General features: G+C 35.3%; 1 long non-coding RNA gene across 1 annotated transcript in view; it reads left to right on the forward strand.

Annotated features, from left to right (window-relative positions):
* LOC128776653 (uncharacterized) overlaps nucleotides 1-18629 on the forward strand; it is a 46964-nt gene that overhangs the window by 13568 nt on the left and 14767 nt on the right. The window contains exon 2 of the long non-coding RNA XR_008421827.1: nucleotides 13222-13277. This is a non-coding gene — a long non-coding RNA (uncharacterized LOC128776653). The remainder of the gene's footprint in view (nucleotides 1-13221; nucleotides 13278-18629) is intronic.

Raw genomic sequence — 18629 nt, forward strand, 5'->3', positions numbered from 1 at the left:
CCTTGGGACACTGAATGACATAATTTGTTTATATAAAAATAAATGTATTTTCAACAGAGAGAAAAAAAGAAAAACGTTTCTACTATATCGGCCTATTTCTGAATATTTTTCATACCTTATGTTCTTCATCCTCCTCAAATATGTCTTTCTATGGTCTTTAAGAGAGAGATCTGGAGGAATAAACACCCCAGTGACATTTGCCCTCTGCTTTCTGAATATATTAATACAGTCTAGGACATAGGAGTGCCTGGGTGGCTCAGTTGGTTAAGTGTCTGATTTTGGCTCAGGTTGTGACCTCGTGGTTCATGAGTTCCAGTTCGAGCCCGGCGTTGGGCTCCGTGCTAACAGCTCAGAGTCTGGAACATGCTTGAGATTCTGTGTCTCCCTCTCTCTGCGCTTTCCCTGCTCACTCTCCATTTCTCTCTCTCTCTCAAAAATAAACATTAAAAAAATTTTTTTTAATTAAAAATGCAGTCTAGGACATAGATCAGGGGGAAGAAGAGCAGATCATGAACCTGAAGGGATAAACGAAGTCTATTCAGTACAGCCTCCCTCTTTTCTCTTTCAATATCCATTTGTACATATTTAAAATCTTGTGCAGGTTTTTTTTTAATCGCATGTCCCTAACTAAAGGACATACAAAGCTATCCACAACTTTATTGTCATTGACTGATAAATCAGCTATACTCGTAGCCAAAATGAAAACTGTTTGTTGTCAATGTTCTTCATAGAAGTTACTGTGGAATGAAGCAGAGATTAAAAGTAAAATTAAAAAGTTAATGTAAAACATAAGCTCTTCTGCCCCTGCTTCAGTACCATGTCCTAAAGCCTATGTTTCCTTCTTCTATCACACCCTTCACATTTTTCTTAGTTTTACCCGTAGCTGGGTGGTGTTCTTTACATAATGAGTGACACAAATATTTATTCTATCATTATCTTAATCCTTGCTGATTCTATCTTTATTATGCTGTTGGGGCTTCCCATCAACCAGGACAATTGGGTAAGGGATATTGGCTTTGTGAAGTCTGTGAGTTGCAGGTAGAGTTCTCCTCCCATTTGTGGAGATGTAATCCAGTATCCGTTGGTACAATGCAGTGAATAATGTGCCTGTTGTCTTAGTAGCATGAAGATTCTAAAATGGTCAGAATGGAGACTTACCTTCCAGTACAAATAAACTGTGACTGCATTCCCCAGTGGAACTATTTTTTCCTTAAGCGCTGTGACTACAAATATGCCAAGCCCAAGGTTTCAGAGATGGAAAGCAAAAACTCCTTAAGTAGACCATTTGGGGAAATATATCCCTAGAGTCCTTGACCCTGAATTTTGACATCTGTCCTATAGCCCTTTCTATAGCTGGCACTTCCGTAGTTGTTCAAGCCAACTGGAAGAACTCAAACTCAGGAACCTAGAGTTCATGACCTGAGCTGAGATCAAGAGTCAGATGCTTAACCAACAGAGCTATCCAGGCACCCCTGTACTTGGTCTTTTGAAAAATGCTATGATATCTGGAAGGTGAACCAGAATCTACAGGGCAGAACTGATTTTTGAGCTCACAGTAAATACTTTCTTTTGCCCTTGATCAGTCTGGCTAGAAATTTATTAATTGATTGAATTTTTCAAAGATTTAGCTTTTGGTTTCATAGATTTTGTATATTTCTCTTTCACTGATTTCTAGCATAATTATAATTTTGTAATTATTTCTTTTCAGTTACTTGCCTTGAGTTTAACTTGCTCTGCCATTTTTATTTTATTAAGGTAGAAAGGTAGAATCATTGATTTGAGAACTTTCTACTTTTCTAATATAGGTATTTAGTGCTACACATTTCGAAGTACTACTTTAGTTATGTCACACAACATGTTATGTTGGATTTCATTTATTTTAATGTTTTATTTCAATATGTTTTTCAATATATTTCAATCTATTTTTATTTTCTAATTTCCTTTTGATATCTTTCTTGATTCATATGTGATTTAAAAGTGTATTTGGTTTCAAAATTTAGTTTCCAGATGTCTTTGTGTTCATTACAAACCTAACTCCATTGTGATTAGAAAACATTTATTTGAGGGGCACCTGGATGGCTCAGTCGGGGAAGCTCCCACTCTTGATTTCAGCTCAGGTCATGATTTCACGGTTCCTGAGTTCCGTGAGGAACTCCAGCACTCCAGAGCCTGCTTGGAATTCTCTCTCCTCTCTCTCTGCCCCTCCCATGCTCATGTTCATGTTTTGCCTGTGCACTTTCTCTCTGTCTCTCTCTCAAAATAAAGTTTAAAAAACTTAAAAATAGGAAACGTTTGATTTGAATCCTTCCAATTTTATTAAGACTCCGGACTTTTTTGGTAAATCTTCTGTGTGCACATGTATTCTGCCATTGTTAGGTTGAGTGATCTATAAATAAATGTCATTTAGGTTAAATTGGTTGGGAATATTATTGTCTTCTATATTTTTACTGACTTTCTGTCTACTCATTCTATTCATTATTGGAGAGGAGTATTAAATTCCAACTCTTACTGTGGATTTGCCTGTTTCTCCTTGAAGTTCAATCAATTTTTGATTTGTGTACTTTAAAGTTGTTACAATTATTAGGTCTATAAATATTTAGAAATATTATGTCCTCTTGATGAATTGACCTCTTTATTATAGGGAATGGCTTTCTATATCCCTGGCTATATTCTTTGTTCTGGTATTTACTATATCTAATACTAATACAGCCACATCAACCTTTTTATTATTAATGTAATATACTTTTTACTATAACTTTTACTTTTAATTTCATTATTTCTTTATATTTAAAGTGTGTTTCTTGTAACATACAGTCAGCTATTGCTTTCTTCTCCAACTTAGTGATCTCTGTTTTTCAATTAGGTGTTGAGACCATTTACATTTAACATGATTACTTGTATGGTTGGCTTTGAATTTACCATATTGCCATTTGTTTTCCATTTGTACCATCTGGTCTTTGTTCCCTTTTTCTTTTTTTTCCTGTCATTTTTGGATTGAGTACATTTAATGATTTCATTCTATTTTATTTGTTGACTCATTAGCTAAGACTCTATTATTTTTGTTTATACTATATATTTTAACTTCGCATTGTAAAGATTCAGGTCATATGTTATACTTCTTCACATAGAAGCACCTTACAATAGTGTATGTCCGTGTCTCTCCTCTTGGTCTTTCTGCTTTATTGTATATATTTCAGTCCTCCTTAACCTATAAATCACAAAATATATAGTTTTAATTTTTTACCATTCATTCATGTTTTAAATTACTTAAATTATTAGAAAAATATATATTTCTAGATAGATACCATTTCTAGTCCCCTTCATTCTTTCATGTTGATTCATATTTTCACCTAGTATAATTTTCTCCATAGTGTATTTTTTATAGTGTAGGTCTTGCTTATGAATTTTTTTCAGTTTTGTATGTCTGAAATCTCCTTTATTTCCTTTTTGTTTTTGAAAAATATTTTCAGTAGGTATGGAATTATAGGTTGGTAGTTTATTTTCTTTCAGTACTTTAAGCATGTTTCTCTACCATATTCTGGCATGAATTTTTGTTGTCAGATGAAAAATTCACCGTAAATTTGTTCCTGTTTATATAATGTATCTTATTTTGCCAGTTGCTTCTAAGAATTTTCTTTTTACTGGTTTATAAAAATTGATTGTGAAATCCCATGGTTTATGTTTCTTCATGCTTCTTGTTCTTGAGGTTTATTTGTCTTATAACTATAGATTCATAGTTTTATCAATTAGGAAAATTTCACTAATTTTTTCAAAAAAATTATGCCATTCTCCTTCCTCTTCTCTAAAGACCCCAATTAATTACATAATGCCCTTTTGAATTTGAACCACAGCACAATGGTGTTATGTTAATTTCCTTCGGTCTTTTTTCCTCTTTGCGTTTTATTTTGGATAGTTTTTGTTGCTGCTCTTCAAATGCACTCATTTTCCCCCTGCAATTCCTAATCTACTGTTAAACCCATTCAATTATTTGTTATCTCAGATGTTGTAGTTTTCATGTCTGGAATATCAATTTCAGTCTGTTTATGTTCAATCATTCCCCTACCTTCCTGAACATGTGAAATATAGTTATAGTGACACCCTTAAAGTAACTGTCTGTTATTTATACCATCTGTACTATTTTTCAATGTTTTTAATTAATCCTTTTATTCTCCCATTATGGGTAATAGTTTCCTATATCTTCTAATGCTTAGTTATTTTTAAATTTGATGCCAGACTTTATAAATTTTATCTTGTTTGGTGATGAATAGATATTTTGTAGCCTCGTGAACTTTATTTCTGCAAATATGATTGAACTTTTTTCTGTGATGCAGTAATGTTATTCATAAACAATATGATGCTTTTTGGTCTGTTTTGTAAACTTTGCTAGCAGCAGCAGGACTCATTTTGGCAAACCTGTTTATGTACTCTACCTGATGTCCCTGAAATTATGACGTCTTCTAAGCTGACTGGTGGAAACTATTTCAAGCTCTCCATGATCGCCACCTAGTATTATTCTACATAATTATTTCTAATGATTACTTTTTGAGTCTCATATAGTTTTCTCACGTGGGTACACTAGTCAGTATTCAGCTGAAGTCTTCAGACTTCTGAAAATCCCTCGGCTCTCACTTCTGGTCCTCTGCCTTGTAAATTCTAGCTGCCTTCTCCTTCCCAAACTCCCAGTAATATCTCACCAATTCAGGGAGATCTCTGGTACCTAAGATTCAGCCTGGGAACTCTCCTGTCAGTAAGATGGGACAATCCCAGAGCTTCTCATTTGTTTCTTTCCTCCATTTTTTTTTCTCACTTGTTTCTTTTCATTGCTAATGCTCAATATTTTGCAAACTGTTGTTTTCATATGTTTTTTTCCAGTTTTTCAGCTGTTTCAGAGGTGAGGGTAAATTCAGCCCCTGTTACTATTTAACATATAATTTTAATTGAATGAGATAAGAAACATTTGATGATGAGAAGTTCATTTCTCAGAGACCCGTGGGCCAGATAAGTGGCCCCAATGCAAAAGCAAAGCTAGTTTTCAAATGGATATGAATTTTTGGGAGAAAAGTGTCAATGATTTTCCACCAAAGCCATCGAATTGTGCTTAACTATGCTCCTTTTTAGAATTTTCTGGAAGCTCCATATGGCTTCTTTATCTCAAACAGTTGCATTTGCTGATCATAACGCCCAAATGGTAGTGTGGTTTACACTGCAACATAGACCTACTGTGGAGCTTGTTTTAATTCAGGCCCCAACCTAATGTCTTGTGATGTCTTACAAATTAGCTGGTGAATTAGATCATCATGCAAAACTGTAGTATATTTTGGTTCCACAATTTTAAAAAGCTCGCTAAGTTTTATGCTTCTTAAAAGTTTCTGTAATCTATCTCTTACTTTGGAAGAAATATCCTGTCCTATCCTAGGCTACTGAAACTTTGTAAACCTGTCGCTATGGCAGTCTCAGTCTCTTGAGCTTTTTCACAAGGTTTATCTCTCAACCTTTGGTCCCTATATGTTAGGGGAAGCCAACCAGTGCGTGCACCTCTAACTTACAGACACCATTAGCATCAAGTCATCAATGTAAAGACCAGTTTGATGTTTTTTGAGACACAAAGATCGTTAGATGCCCTCATTTTCTACCATAAAAGAGAGCATGAGGGTTGACTAAAGCGGGGAGAGAAGTTGTTACCCTTGCATTGCAGAGGCAAATTGTTTGGGAATTGGAAGAAATAACATTATTGAAGTCAGTGTTTCTCTAACAGGAAAGTGCAAAAGAATTAAAGTCTTGTTAAAACACAGAGTTTTGGGCCCCACATCTAGAGTTCTCTCTTGGGTAAGACCCAGGAATTTGCATTTCTAATAAGTTTTTAGGTGATGCCGATGCTGCTGGTCCAAGAACTACACTTTGAGAACCAATTCAAGTGACAAGGGTACTATCAATTTTCTTCAGGAAATATATTGCATCTGGAAACAGAGCCACCACAGGCATTAATGCCTGATTTTGTTTGTAACAATCCATAGTCAGTCTCTGAATTTGGCTTTCCAACAGCCAAAATATGTGAGTTAATTGACCATGTGTTTAGAATCTCTGATATCTCCCACCACACTCATCTTTCTCGTGTTTGATGGCGATACTGTTCTGCATTACCCTCAGGGATGGAACACTGCCTTTGATCCTCTCTTGGTAGTGGATACAGTTTTAGGAGCTTCTACTTACTTTGTTCCAGCAAAGTGGTGGTGTTCCACTCCCTCCCTTCCCAAATAACCCATAGAATAAGTCAGTGGTCCTGTTAGACTCATTCTGAGATGAAGGGAGTTAAGATTTCACCTATTACCTGACATCAGTACATGCCCATTATTAGGGTACCAGGCTCTACTGAGAGTCTCTAGTGATTAGCAGCCTCTCAGAGACTTCAATTAATAATCCCACAGAAGTTCTGAGTATTTCTCTTTCACACATGCACAGCCATCCTGGTAAATAGCTATAGGTCATGTAGAGAAGGTTTGGGGAATACATGTAGTCTTTATTAATGACTATGTTGCACACCACTTCTCGAAGGGAACGAACCTCCCCTTCAAAGGAGGGGCCTCCAGGCATTTGTATTTACTTAGATCTTGGAACTGGATAAGAGACTATGAGTCCTCATTATAATGACTTGAGTTAGATTTTTAACACTAGACCCAGAAAATGTCTGCTTTTATATATTAAGCCACACCTCCGTAGGCTGTCCTAGTGATCAGAAAGCCACTGACATAGGTTAATGCAGGTCAGAACACTATTACCTATTCAACATCTGCCTTATTAATGTGATTTTGAGCATGTTGCTTCTGATGCTTAAGCCCCTTGATCTGGCCTCTAACACCCTGACATCCCATTATTCCCACTGAAATAAGGCTCTATTTCCATTGCAGCATCTCCCACTATCAGTCATATTTGGACTATAAAGACAGTCAGTGTAGAGATGTTTGAAGATGCTTTGGGAGGGGAAGTGTCCTCCATATACTTCCAGGGTGATTGCTAGAGGGGAGCTGAGGTGGATACACATATTAAATCTGCTGTAATATTCCCATAGCCCTAAACCTTAAGATTTCACCTTCATCGCTAGCAGTTTCCAACTAAGGCTGCAGCTTCAGAAACCCAATGCCCAGTGTCTACAACAAAATGGTAAAATCACGCTCTATGTGGGTGGAACCTAGACATTAATTTTTATTGGTTTAAGCCTTCCTCTGTGAGTTCAGTGTACAGCCAAGGTCGAGTGCCACTACACTGTGTCAGAAGATTTCTAGCGTTTCTTCCTCATTGGTTGTAAACCATCATGGAGCCCAAACTTGAGTTAATTAGCCTTTTGGATGTGAGAACCACTCTGTGGGTAACTAAGCCCAATTCACTGCCTTTCTAATCCCAGTTGAGTATACCTGGAATTCAGAAATTCAAAATGTTTATCTTTTCCCTGGTCTGCCAGAATATCGCAGGGTCCTATTCTTTTTCCACAAGTGCCCTTATCTTAGCGTAAGATACGTGGCTGATTTTTCCATTTAGTTGACTTTGACGACCTTCCAATTACATTCAGTCCTTGGACTTGATTCTCATTCATATCTGCCCTATGGCTACTGGAGATAAGGGACTCTTTTAGGTTTCCATAGAAGCTTTCTGATTTTTCATTCATGGTCTGAATCAGACCTTTAATTTTTTTTTCTTTTCTTTTGCTACAATCTTTGTAATAACCATTGTTGCCATAGTGACTAAGTGCCACAGCCACTTGATCTCCTAACGCCTTCCTTGCATCTGTACTTCATCGTATGCCACCACCAGTGATTATTTGACTAATCACGATGTCACAGCATGCCAGAGATTATCAGTGTCCCATTTCCCCAAGCAAAGAAGCTATCTGTGAACTCTCAAATATGCTAGCTACCCATCCCAAGAACCTATTTTAAGGGTGTTTCCTGGGGCCACTTTTTGTGTCAATTACTGAATCACTCAAGATCCTGACAGGAAACAGGTGGTACAAATGGACCAATTAAGGAGAGTTTAATAAAGGACTACTTATAGAAATATATGTTGGAATATGAGAAACCAAAAAGAAATGGTAAAGCATTCTGGGGCTAGCAAAGGCTGGGAGCTTTTACTACCCCTCAGTATGAATTTTACTCTCGTTCCATCCTCTGATCTCCTGGCATCTCCCACTGAAAAAACCCAACCAGGATAAGCCTGCCCAGAGGTCAAGAGATATAGATCATACACCTAATAAAGAATAAACTCCTTTGGACATACAGAAAGAAGGAGAGGATATGGGGTATATTTAGAGGCATTGGAGAAAGTCTAGCAGACATCCAAATTGGATGCCTCATCTGAGCTCCGACATGTTTGTAAAACTCTTATTTACAAATGTCTTCAATTGGATATCTTAAAGACATCTCAGACCCAGGAGGTCAAAACCCACCTGAATCTAGTCTTCTTGCTGTTGAAAAGGAAATCTGCCTGAAAGCAAGAAAGTTAAACATAATCCTTAACATCATCTTCTCTTTTGCTTTCCAGTCCACCACCAATTTTTGGTGGATTTTAACTTAAATATTTCATGTACTTCTTTACTTCTTTCTATCATGATGACAACACTGTCACTATTGCAATATTTCCAAACTATTGTTACTTCTTTCTATCATGGGTATAATACACTTGCTATTGTTTAAAAATTATTTAGATTTTTATTTTGAAATATAAAATAGATCCAGAAAATTGCATAATTCCTAAATGTGGAGTTCAGTGAATGACAGCAAAGCGGGCACTCATGTAACCACACTTGGTCAAGAAGTAGAACATAGTTAAAATACCAGCAGTTCCCCTTGAGTGGTTTCCAACCATTCCCTCCTCCTTTCTTCCCCAAAGGAGACCTGTTCTCTTGACCACAAGCACTATATAATAGTTTAGTTTTCAAACAGACTTCTTTTTTAATAGCTTTCTTCAGATATAATTCATTTATTTAGAATATGTTCATCACCCCTCACAAAAACCCTGTACCCCCTTAATAGTCACTTATCATTTTCCTCAGACTCCTTGCCCCAGAGTCCTAGGCAAACACCAATCTGCCTTTCATCTCTATAGATTTCCTTTCTGGATATTTCATAGAACAGAATCATATAATATGTGGTCTTTTGCAACTGGCTTCTTTTGCTTGGCATAACATTTTCAAGGTTCATCTGCATCATAGTATGTATCAGTAGATCACTCCTTCTTACTGCCTAATAATAATTGTATTTATGGGTATAGTACATTTTATTCATTTATCAGCTGATAGACATTTGAACTATTTCTACTTTTTGGTTATTATGCATAATAATTATGAGCATTTGTGTAAAATTTTCTTGTGTGTGGTGCAGTTATTATTTAACTTAGATCATATCAAAAGAACGACTTAATAGAGAGTAATAGTAAAATAATGGCACTGCAAAGATATCCGTGCCTTAATCCCCCAAATCAGTGAATATGTTACCTTACATGGCAAAAATGACTTTATAGGTAAGACTGAGGTTAAATATTTCATGGTGGGAAGAATATCCTGGATTATCAAAGTGAAATTAATCTAATCTAATCTAATCTTTCAACTTTATGTGTTTCTCTTGATCTACTCTGTACTTCTCATTTTGTATATCCAAAGGAAGCTGTTAGTTTTCAGATGCATAAACTGTGTTCCCGGACCTCTGAGTGGTTGTTCTGGCTAAATTTGAGGCATCGTAATGTACCAGTTGTACCAAAGGGCTAAAGGAGAGTGAAGTTGGATTGTTTGTTACTCTGGCTCCTTCTCTTTCTGGCTATGGGTTTGCAGTGGTGCCATTTTTATTTGCCTTCTCTTAGAGGACCATTTTTTTGAGAAGACTTTTCTTTCCCTATTGAATTATTTTGGCACCATTGTGGAAAATCAATTGACCATAAATTTAAGGGTTTATTTTTGGGCTTTCAGCTCACTTCCATTTATTTATATGTCTATCCTTAGTCAAACACCATATTGTCTTGATTACTGTTGCCTTGAACTACATTTTGGAAATAGGAAATATGAGTCTTCGAACTTTGTTCTTCTTTTCCAAGATTGTTTTGGCTATTCTGGGCTCCTTGCATTTGCGTATGAATTTTAGGATCAGCTTGTCATTTTATGCAAAGATACTGGGTGGAATTTTGTCAAGGAATGCCTTAAATCTTTAGATCAATTTTGGGAGTATTGCCATCTTAATAATTAAGTCTTCTGATCCTTGGTTATGGGCTGTCTTTCCATTTATTTGGGTCTTCTTTAATTTCTTTCGATAACGTTTTCTAGTTTTCAAGGTACAGGTCTTTTGCTTCATTTGTTAAATTTATTCCTAACTATTCTATTATTATTATCAATTCTACTGCAAATGGATTGTTTTCTTGATTTTATTTTGCATTGTTTATTGTTAATATATAGAAGCATAATTGTTTTTTGTATATCGATCTTGTATTCTACAACCTTGCTATATTCATTTATTACTTCTAAGAGCTTTTTTTGTGTGTGTGTGGATTCCTCAGGAGTTTTTATATACAAGTACTTGTCATCTGCAAGTAAAGACACTTTTACTTCCTCCTGTCCAATATGGAAGCCTTTTACTTTTTATTTTAATTTTTGACTGTCTTGGTTAGAATCTCCAAAACAACGTTTTATGTCTTGTTCCTGATCTCAAGGACAAAACATTCAGTTATTTTCCATTAATTGTGTTGTTAGTTGTGGGGTTTTTTAACCTTAACCTTTTCTAGGTCATGAAGTTCCCTTCTATTACTACTTTGTTGGTTTAAAAAAAAATAAAAGTATTTTATTAAATACTTTGTGAATTTATTGAGATAATCATATGGTTTTAATTCTTTATTTTATGAATGACGTGTATTATTTTCATTGTTTTTCGCAATTTTGAATTCTTGGGATAAATCTCACTTGGCCATGATACATAATCTTTTTATCTCATACCATATTTGGTTGGTAGTATTTTGTTGAGAATTTTACATCTATGTTCATAAGGAACATGATTTGTAGTTTTTTTATGATGCCATTTTCTGGTTTTGGTATCAGGTTCACAGGGTGTCATTGTATAACAAATTGGGAAATGTTACCTCTTCTATTTTTTCTGGACCAGTTTATGATGGATTACTGTTAACTCTTTAAACATCTTGTAGAATTCACCAGTGAAACTGAGTCTAGGTTTTTTCTTTACTGAAAGTTTTAAAATTACTAATTCAATGTATTTTCTTGTTATTTAGGTCTATTTAGCTTATCTTTTTTTTTTTTGAGGCGTTTTGTTACATTCGTTTCTAGGAATTTTCTAGTCTAAATTATTGATTGATTGATTGATTGATGTTTATATTATTTTTGAGAGAGAGAGAGAGAGACAGAGCATGAGCAGGAGAGGGCAGAGACAGAGGGAGACACAGAATCTGAAGCAGGATCCAGGATCCAAGCTGTCAGCACAGAGCCCGATTCGGGCTCAAAACCAAACCACAAGATCATGACATGTGCTGAAGTTGGATGCTTAACTGATTAAGCTACCCAGGCATCCCTTGTCTAAATTATTTGATTTGTTAACATATCCTTTTATTCTTAAGCAGTTTATTTATACTTAAGGTAGTTTTCTTGTGGATAATGTACGGTGTATACTTGGGTCTAGCTGTTACATTTGATCTGAAATACTTTTAAATAAGGTGTTTTGACCATTGATTTTTAATGTGATACCTGCTATGTTTGGGTACACATTTATCATCTATCCATTTGTTTCCTTTTTCTCATAATTGTTCTTTGGGCTTCTTCTTTTTTTTTCCCCCTAACTTCTTTTGTATTAATTATATATTCTGTTTTATCTTATTTTCAATTTTATCTTATTTTATGACTTTATTAGCTATAAATTTTTATTATTTGTTTTAAGTTTTTAGTATACATCTTTAACTTATTGTTTATAAATAATAAATGATAGTTTATACTTTACCTCCAAGTGATATTATAATTTCACATATAACAAAAGAATCATAAATTGGTGTTTCTCCATTTTTCTTCTATTGGCCTTTGTGCTATTGTTGTTATGTATTTTACTTCTACAGATGGTATAAACCCCATAATACACTGTTATTCATCTTGCTTTAAACTGCTAAATATCATTAAAAGGTCTTCAAATCTTAAAAAGAAAATCTTTTTTACATTCAACCACACAGTTACCATATCTGAGTTTCTCTGGTCCTTTATATAAAGCCATATTTCAATCTGATGGAATTTTCTTTCTGCCTGAAGGACTTTCCTTCACATTTCATATAGTGCAGGTTTCCTGGTTATAAATCCTTTCAGCTTTTGTATGTCTGCGAAACTCTTTATTTTTCTGTTGTAATTCAAAGATATTTTTGCTAGACATAGACTTCTAGGTTAAGAATTACTATTATTTTAGTATTTTAAAAGTTTTGCATCATCTGGCTTGTACATTTTCTAGTGAGAAGTCTTTTGTCATTCTTATCTTTGCTCTTCTCTAAGTAATGTATCTTTTTGGCTCAAGCTAATTCTAAGGTTCTTGATTTACCACTGCTTCCGAACTACTTAATTAGGATGCATCTTGATATAGTTTACTTCAAGTTTCTTATGCTCCAGTTCCATTTTATTTTGTAGACTTGAGGATTCATATTTTTCGCTCACTTTAGAGAATGTAGACATTTTTTGTGTTCCTCTCTTTATTTCACTCCAGGGATTCTAATTCAATGTGTAGTAGGCTGCTTCAAGTTGTCACTGACCCCATGTTCCTATTTTCAATACTGTTCTTTCTGCATTTCATTTTGAACAGCTTCTATTATTTTGGCCTTAAATTCACTCATTTTTTCTTCCATAAATTCTAATTTGCTGTTAATCTAAAGCAGCATATTTTTTAAAATCTTGAACGTTTTAGTTTTTATTTCTGGGTCTTCATGTTTCCACTTAACATGCTCCATTTTCTACTGGCTTCTTGAATGTATAAAACACACTTGTAATAACTGTTTTAATGCTCTTTTTTGCTAATTTGATCATTTGTACCATTTGGTGGTCAGTTATCAGTTACTAATATTTTCCCTCATCGTAGGTTGTATTTTCCTGCTTCTTTGTATATACCTGTTAATTGTTCATTAAATGGCAGGTACTACCAAGTTTACCTCTTTGGCTACTGGATATTTTTATATTGTTTTAATACTCATTAATACTCTTTTTTTCCCCTCTAGGATGCATATATGGTATGTGGGAACTGGCACTAGTCTGTGTCCTGTGTGAACATCAGGTATTGTTCCCTCTATTTCTTTAAGAATATTCTTTTTTTTTTGGCCTCATCTGCATTTGGGCATCTGTACTTGGCTAAAGACTGAGGTGTGATCCTCTGTAGATCTCTGGAATCCTCTGCATGTGCACTGAAGACCCCCACTATGCCCTGAAGACCAGTTATCTTGATATCCCTGGACACTTGACATAGTCTCTTCAACTCCGGGGGACTGGCAGTCTCCATTGGTTTCTTCCTCACTGTGCAATGGCCTGGAAGCTTTCTTCAAATAGTAAAGTGGGGCAATAGTAAGGCCAAATTCAGCTTTTACTTTCTCTTAGGGAAGTCCCAAGAATTTAAAACTCATGTTTCACTTGACTTTCCCTAGTGTTTTGCTTGTTTTGGGTAGGAGAGTAAATCTGGTCTCTGTTTGCTGGAAGTGGAAGTCCAATACCACATTATTATTTTTTAAAAGTTTATTTATTTATTTTGAGAGAAAGAGAGAGAGAGAGAGAGAGCAAGCAGGGGAGGGTCAGAGAGAGAGGGAGAAAGAGAATCCCAAGCAGAGTCTGGGCTTTAATGCAAGCCCTATGCTGGCTCAAACCATGAGATCATGACCTGAGCTGAAATCAAGTGTTGGATACTTAACCCACTGTCACATAGGTGTCCCCAAAACTACATTATTTTAATTCATTTTCATCTTTACACCAATACCAACTTTTTCTAAATTTAATGCAACTTTAGTAGTGCTAGTTTCTTGACTATATTCTTCTTTTTCAAAATTGATGTTGACTATTTGGAATTCCTTGAATATCCATTTGATTGTTAGAATTTTCTCATCAATTTCTACCAAAAAAAAAAAAAAAGCATTGACAGGAATTGCATGATTTATAGATCAATTTGCAGATGATTTCCATCTTAACAACATTAGGTTTTCCAAACTATGAAGCCAGTATATCTGTTCACTTACATATTTTCAACTTCTGTCATCAATATTTTGTAGTTTTTACTATAGAAATCTTAGTTGTCTTTCCTTGAATTTTTGGTTAGGTATACTATGTTTTGATGTTATTATAATTACATTTTCATTTGTGTTTTGTTACAATGTAAAAACAATTGATTTTTAAATATGTATTATTGAAGTAGAACTGACATACAATACTATGTTAGTTCCAGGTGTACAATATAGTGATTTGACAATTCTGTACATTACTCAGTGTTCACTATGGTAAGTGTAGTTACCATCTGTCACCACACTATGGTATCAAAATATTCTTGACTATATTCTCTATGCTGTACATTTCAGCTCAGTATTTTATAACTGGAAACTTGTACCTCTTAATCTTCTTTATCTATTTCACCAACCTCCCCACATTTCCTCTGGCAACCACTGGTTTGTTCTCTGTATTTAAGAGTCTGTTTTTGTTTGTTCATAAAAACTAATATTTTTATATCATCCTTGTGTACTACAACTTGATCAATTTATTTATAAGTTCTAATAGGTTTTTAAAAAATCTTTTGCATTTTCTATATACCCATTCATGTCATCTGTTAATTATAAGTCTTTTTTCTTTATTTCCTTTTTGCTTGCTTATCTATTTAGTTAATTTCTTTATTGCACTAGGTAAGACCTCCAGTATTGTGTAGAGTAGAGGGGGAGGAATATGTGTTCTCTATATATTTCTGCACTTTGAATGGAAATATTCAGTATTTCACCATTAATTATGACATAACCTGTAGGCACTTCATAGATACCCTTTATGAGATGAAGTAAATCCCCTTCTATACTTAGTTTGAGAGTTTTTTTTTTTAATCCTGAACTAATTAATTTTATCAAATTATTTTTCTGTGTATATTGAGATTATCATATGGTTTTCAAAATTAATAAATTTTGCTTTATGAAGTAGCATTTAATTAATCTTGGCAAAATGTTACATATGTACTAGAAAAGAGTGTATTTTATAAATACTTAAAATTCAAATCTTCTGAATACTTGCTGATTGTTTTTTAGCTACTAATACCATCAATTACTGAAAAATGACTATCACGATCTCTACATATGACTGTGGATTTGCTTATTTCTCCCTTTAGCGATATCAGTTTCTGCTTCATGTAATTAGGTGGATACTCCTTTAGAAATAGTAAATCATTTGGGAGATTAATATTTTTATTATAATAAAATATGCTTCTTTATCTCTGGTGATATTATTACCTGTACTTTAATGTTAATATAACCATAGGTACTTTCTTATGAGGAGGATGTGATGGCTTTTCATGGTTTCCATTCTTTTACTTTTAGTCTAAGCCCTCATACATAAAGTGCACCTTTCATAAATTTCATGCATATATTTGGCTTTTTTTTTTAATTGTCATATAAGATTGGCATTTCTGCCTGTTAAAGTGTTGTGTTCTTTTTTTTTGAAGTTATTAACATACAGTGTTATATTAGTTTCAGGCGTACAATATAATGATTCAACAATTCTATACTGTTTTGCCAATTTATAATAGATGTAAATTTTGGCATGATTAGGTTTAATTTTCCCATCTTGCTACTTATTTTCTATTTGTCTCATGTTTTCTTTTTCTTTATTTCTCAAATTTTTAAAATCTTTATTAAAAATTTTTTTTAGTGCTTATTCATTTTTGAGAGATAGAAACAGAGTACGAGTGGGAGAGGGGGTAGAGAGAGACACACACAGAATCTGAAGCAGGCCCAGACTCTGAGCTGTCAGCACAGATCCCGACTTGGGGCATGAACCCACGAACTGTGAGGTCATGACCTGAGCTATTTTCAGACACTCAACCTACTGAGCCACCTAGGTGCCCCATAATGTTTATTTATTTTTGAGAGAGGGAGAGAGTGAGACGCAGAATCCAAAGTAGGCTCCAGGCTCTGAGCTGTCCACGCAAGCCTGACGCGTGGCTTGAACTCATGAGCCATGAGATCCTGATTTGAGCCAAAGTCAGATGCTTAACTGACTGGGCCACCCAGTTTTCTTTTCTTTCTTTCTTTCTTTCTTTCTTTCTTTCTTTCTTTCTTTCTTTTTTAAATTATTTTTTAATGTTTATATTTGACAGAGAGAGAGAGAGAGAGAGAGCGAGCTAGAGCATGAGTGGGGAAGGGCCAGAAAGAGAGGGAGATAGTGAATCTGAAACAGGCTCCAGGCTCTGAGCCGTCAGCACAGAGCTCCATGCAGGGCTTGAACTCAGGGACAGAGAGATCGTGACCTGAGCCAAAGTCAGACGCTCAACCGACTGAGCCACCCAGGTGCCCCCACCCAGTTTTCTTTGTATCTTTATTTCTCTCCTTCCCACCCTACTTTCATTGGATGGTTAAAAAAAAAAAAAGTTTAGATATACTTTTTATTTTAGAAGAATTTTAGATTTACAGAAAAACTGTCAAGATAGTACAGAGTGTCATATATTTCAAACTCAGTTTCCCCTATTATTAACATCTTGTATTAGTAGGTACATTTGTTAGAATTAATGAACTAATATTGATACATCATTGTCAACTAAAGTTTATCCTCTATTCACAGTTACTATGTTTTACCTAGGAGTGCCTGGGTGGCTCAGCAGGTTTAGCATCTGACTCTTGATTTTGGCTCAGGTCATGATCTCAGGGTTCAATTCCCATGTGTTGGGCTCAGCAATGACAGTACAGAGCCTGTTTGGGATTTTCTCTTTCTCTCTCTCTCTCTCTGCCTCTCCCCCGTTTGCTCTCCCTCTCTCTCTCTCACTCACTCAAAATAAACAAATAAACTTAAAAAAAAATAAAGTCTATTTTCTGGTTCAGGTTTGTATCTAGGAAACCATATTACATTTAATAGTCCTGTCTTCTTGGGTTCCTCTTGGCTATGACATTTTCTTAGACTTTCCTTGTCCTTAATGACTTTGACACTTTTAAAGAATATTGATCATTTTATAGAATGCCTCTCAATTGAGATTTGTCTGATATTTTATTCATGGTTAGACTGAGGTTATGGGCTTTAGCAGGAATATCAAAGAGGTGAAGTGCCATTTTCATCATGTCATATATTTTAAAAAAATTGTTTTGAGTATAGTTGACACACAATGCTACATTGGTTTCAGGAATACAACATAGTAATTCAACTTCTCACTATGTTATGCTATGCTCACCACAAATGTCATATTCAAGAGCACATGATGTTAACCTTGATCACCTGGCTGAGGTAGTTTGTCAGGTGTTGCAGTGTAAAGTTAATCTTTTCCTTACATGTTTCCATACTATATTCTTTGGAAGGAAGTTGCTATCCAGTATACACTTAAGGAATGGGAAGTTATGCTTCCACTCCTTGAGGGGGCGGTATCTACATAAATTATTTGGAATTCTTCTGCAGACATTTTTGTCTATTCCCTTTCATTTATTAATTTATTCAGTCTTTTATTTATACCAATAAAGACTTATAAACATGTGTTTTAAAAATTTTTTTTAATGTTTGTATTTAGTTTTGAAGGAGACAGAGAGACAGAGCATGAGCAGGGGAGGAGCAGAGAGAGAGGGAGACACAGAATCCGAAGCAGGCTCCAGGCTCTGAGCTGTCAGCACAGAGCCTGATGTGGGGCTCGAACTCACGAACTGTGAGATCATGAACTGAGCCGAAGTCCGACGCTTAACCGGCTGAGCCACCCAGGGGCCCTGGATATGTATTTTTTACATTATATAATAATCCAATACTATATTGTTACATTTCTTAATTTTTTGGCCATTGGGAACGTTTTTAGTGTGCTTCTGTGTTCTTTGATATACCCTTAATCATCATGTCATCATGTGTCTTTTTATACAGTGATATTAGTAACCATCATCTGGGTACTAGATGTGCTCATTTCTACTGGGGTGTTGATATTTCTGAGCCTTCTAAAGAAACAAAGCAATGGAATATATGTGTGAATACTAATCCACGTATATACCTATATAAAAAATATTTAGGTGGTCTGGGTTGCTCAGTTGGTTAAGCTTCCAACTTTGACTCGGCTCAGATCTCACAGTTTGTGGCTTTGAGCCCCACGTCGGGCTCTGTGCCGACAGCTCAGAGCCTGGAGCCTGCTTCAGATTCTGTGTCTCCCTCTCTCTCTGCCCTTCCCCACTCATGATTTGTCTCTGTCTCAAAAATAAATAAAACATTTAAAAAATTTAAAAAAAAAGCATTAAGTCATGAGGTGCTTCGGTGGCTCAGTGGGTTAAGCGTCTGACTTCTGTTCAGGTCACAATCTCATGGTTCGTAGGTTTAAGCCCCACATTGGGCTCTGTGCTGACAGCTCAGAGCCTGGAGCCTGCTTTGGATTCTGTGTCTCTGTCTCTCTCTGCCCCTCCCCACCCATGCTCTGTCTCAAAAATAAATAAACATTAAAGAA

Source organism: Panthera pardus, unplaced genomic scaffold, assembly GCF_024362965.1.
Source record: "Panthera pardus isolate Hobbes unplaced genomic scaffold, ASM2436296v1 HiC_scaffold_13, whole genome shotgun sequence".
In the NCBI taxonomy this organism is placed as follows: domain Eukaryota; kingdom Metazoa; phylum Chordata; class Mammalia; order Carnivora; family Felidae; genus Panthera; species Panthera pardus.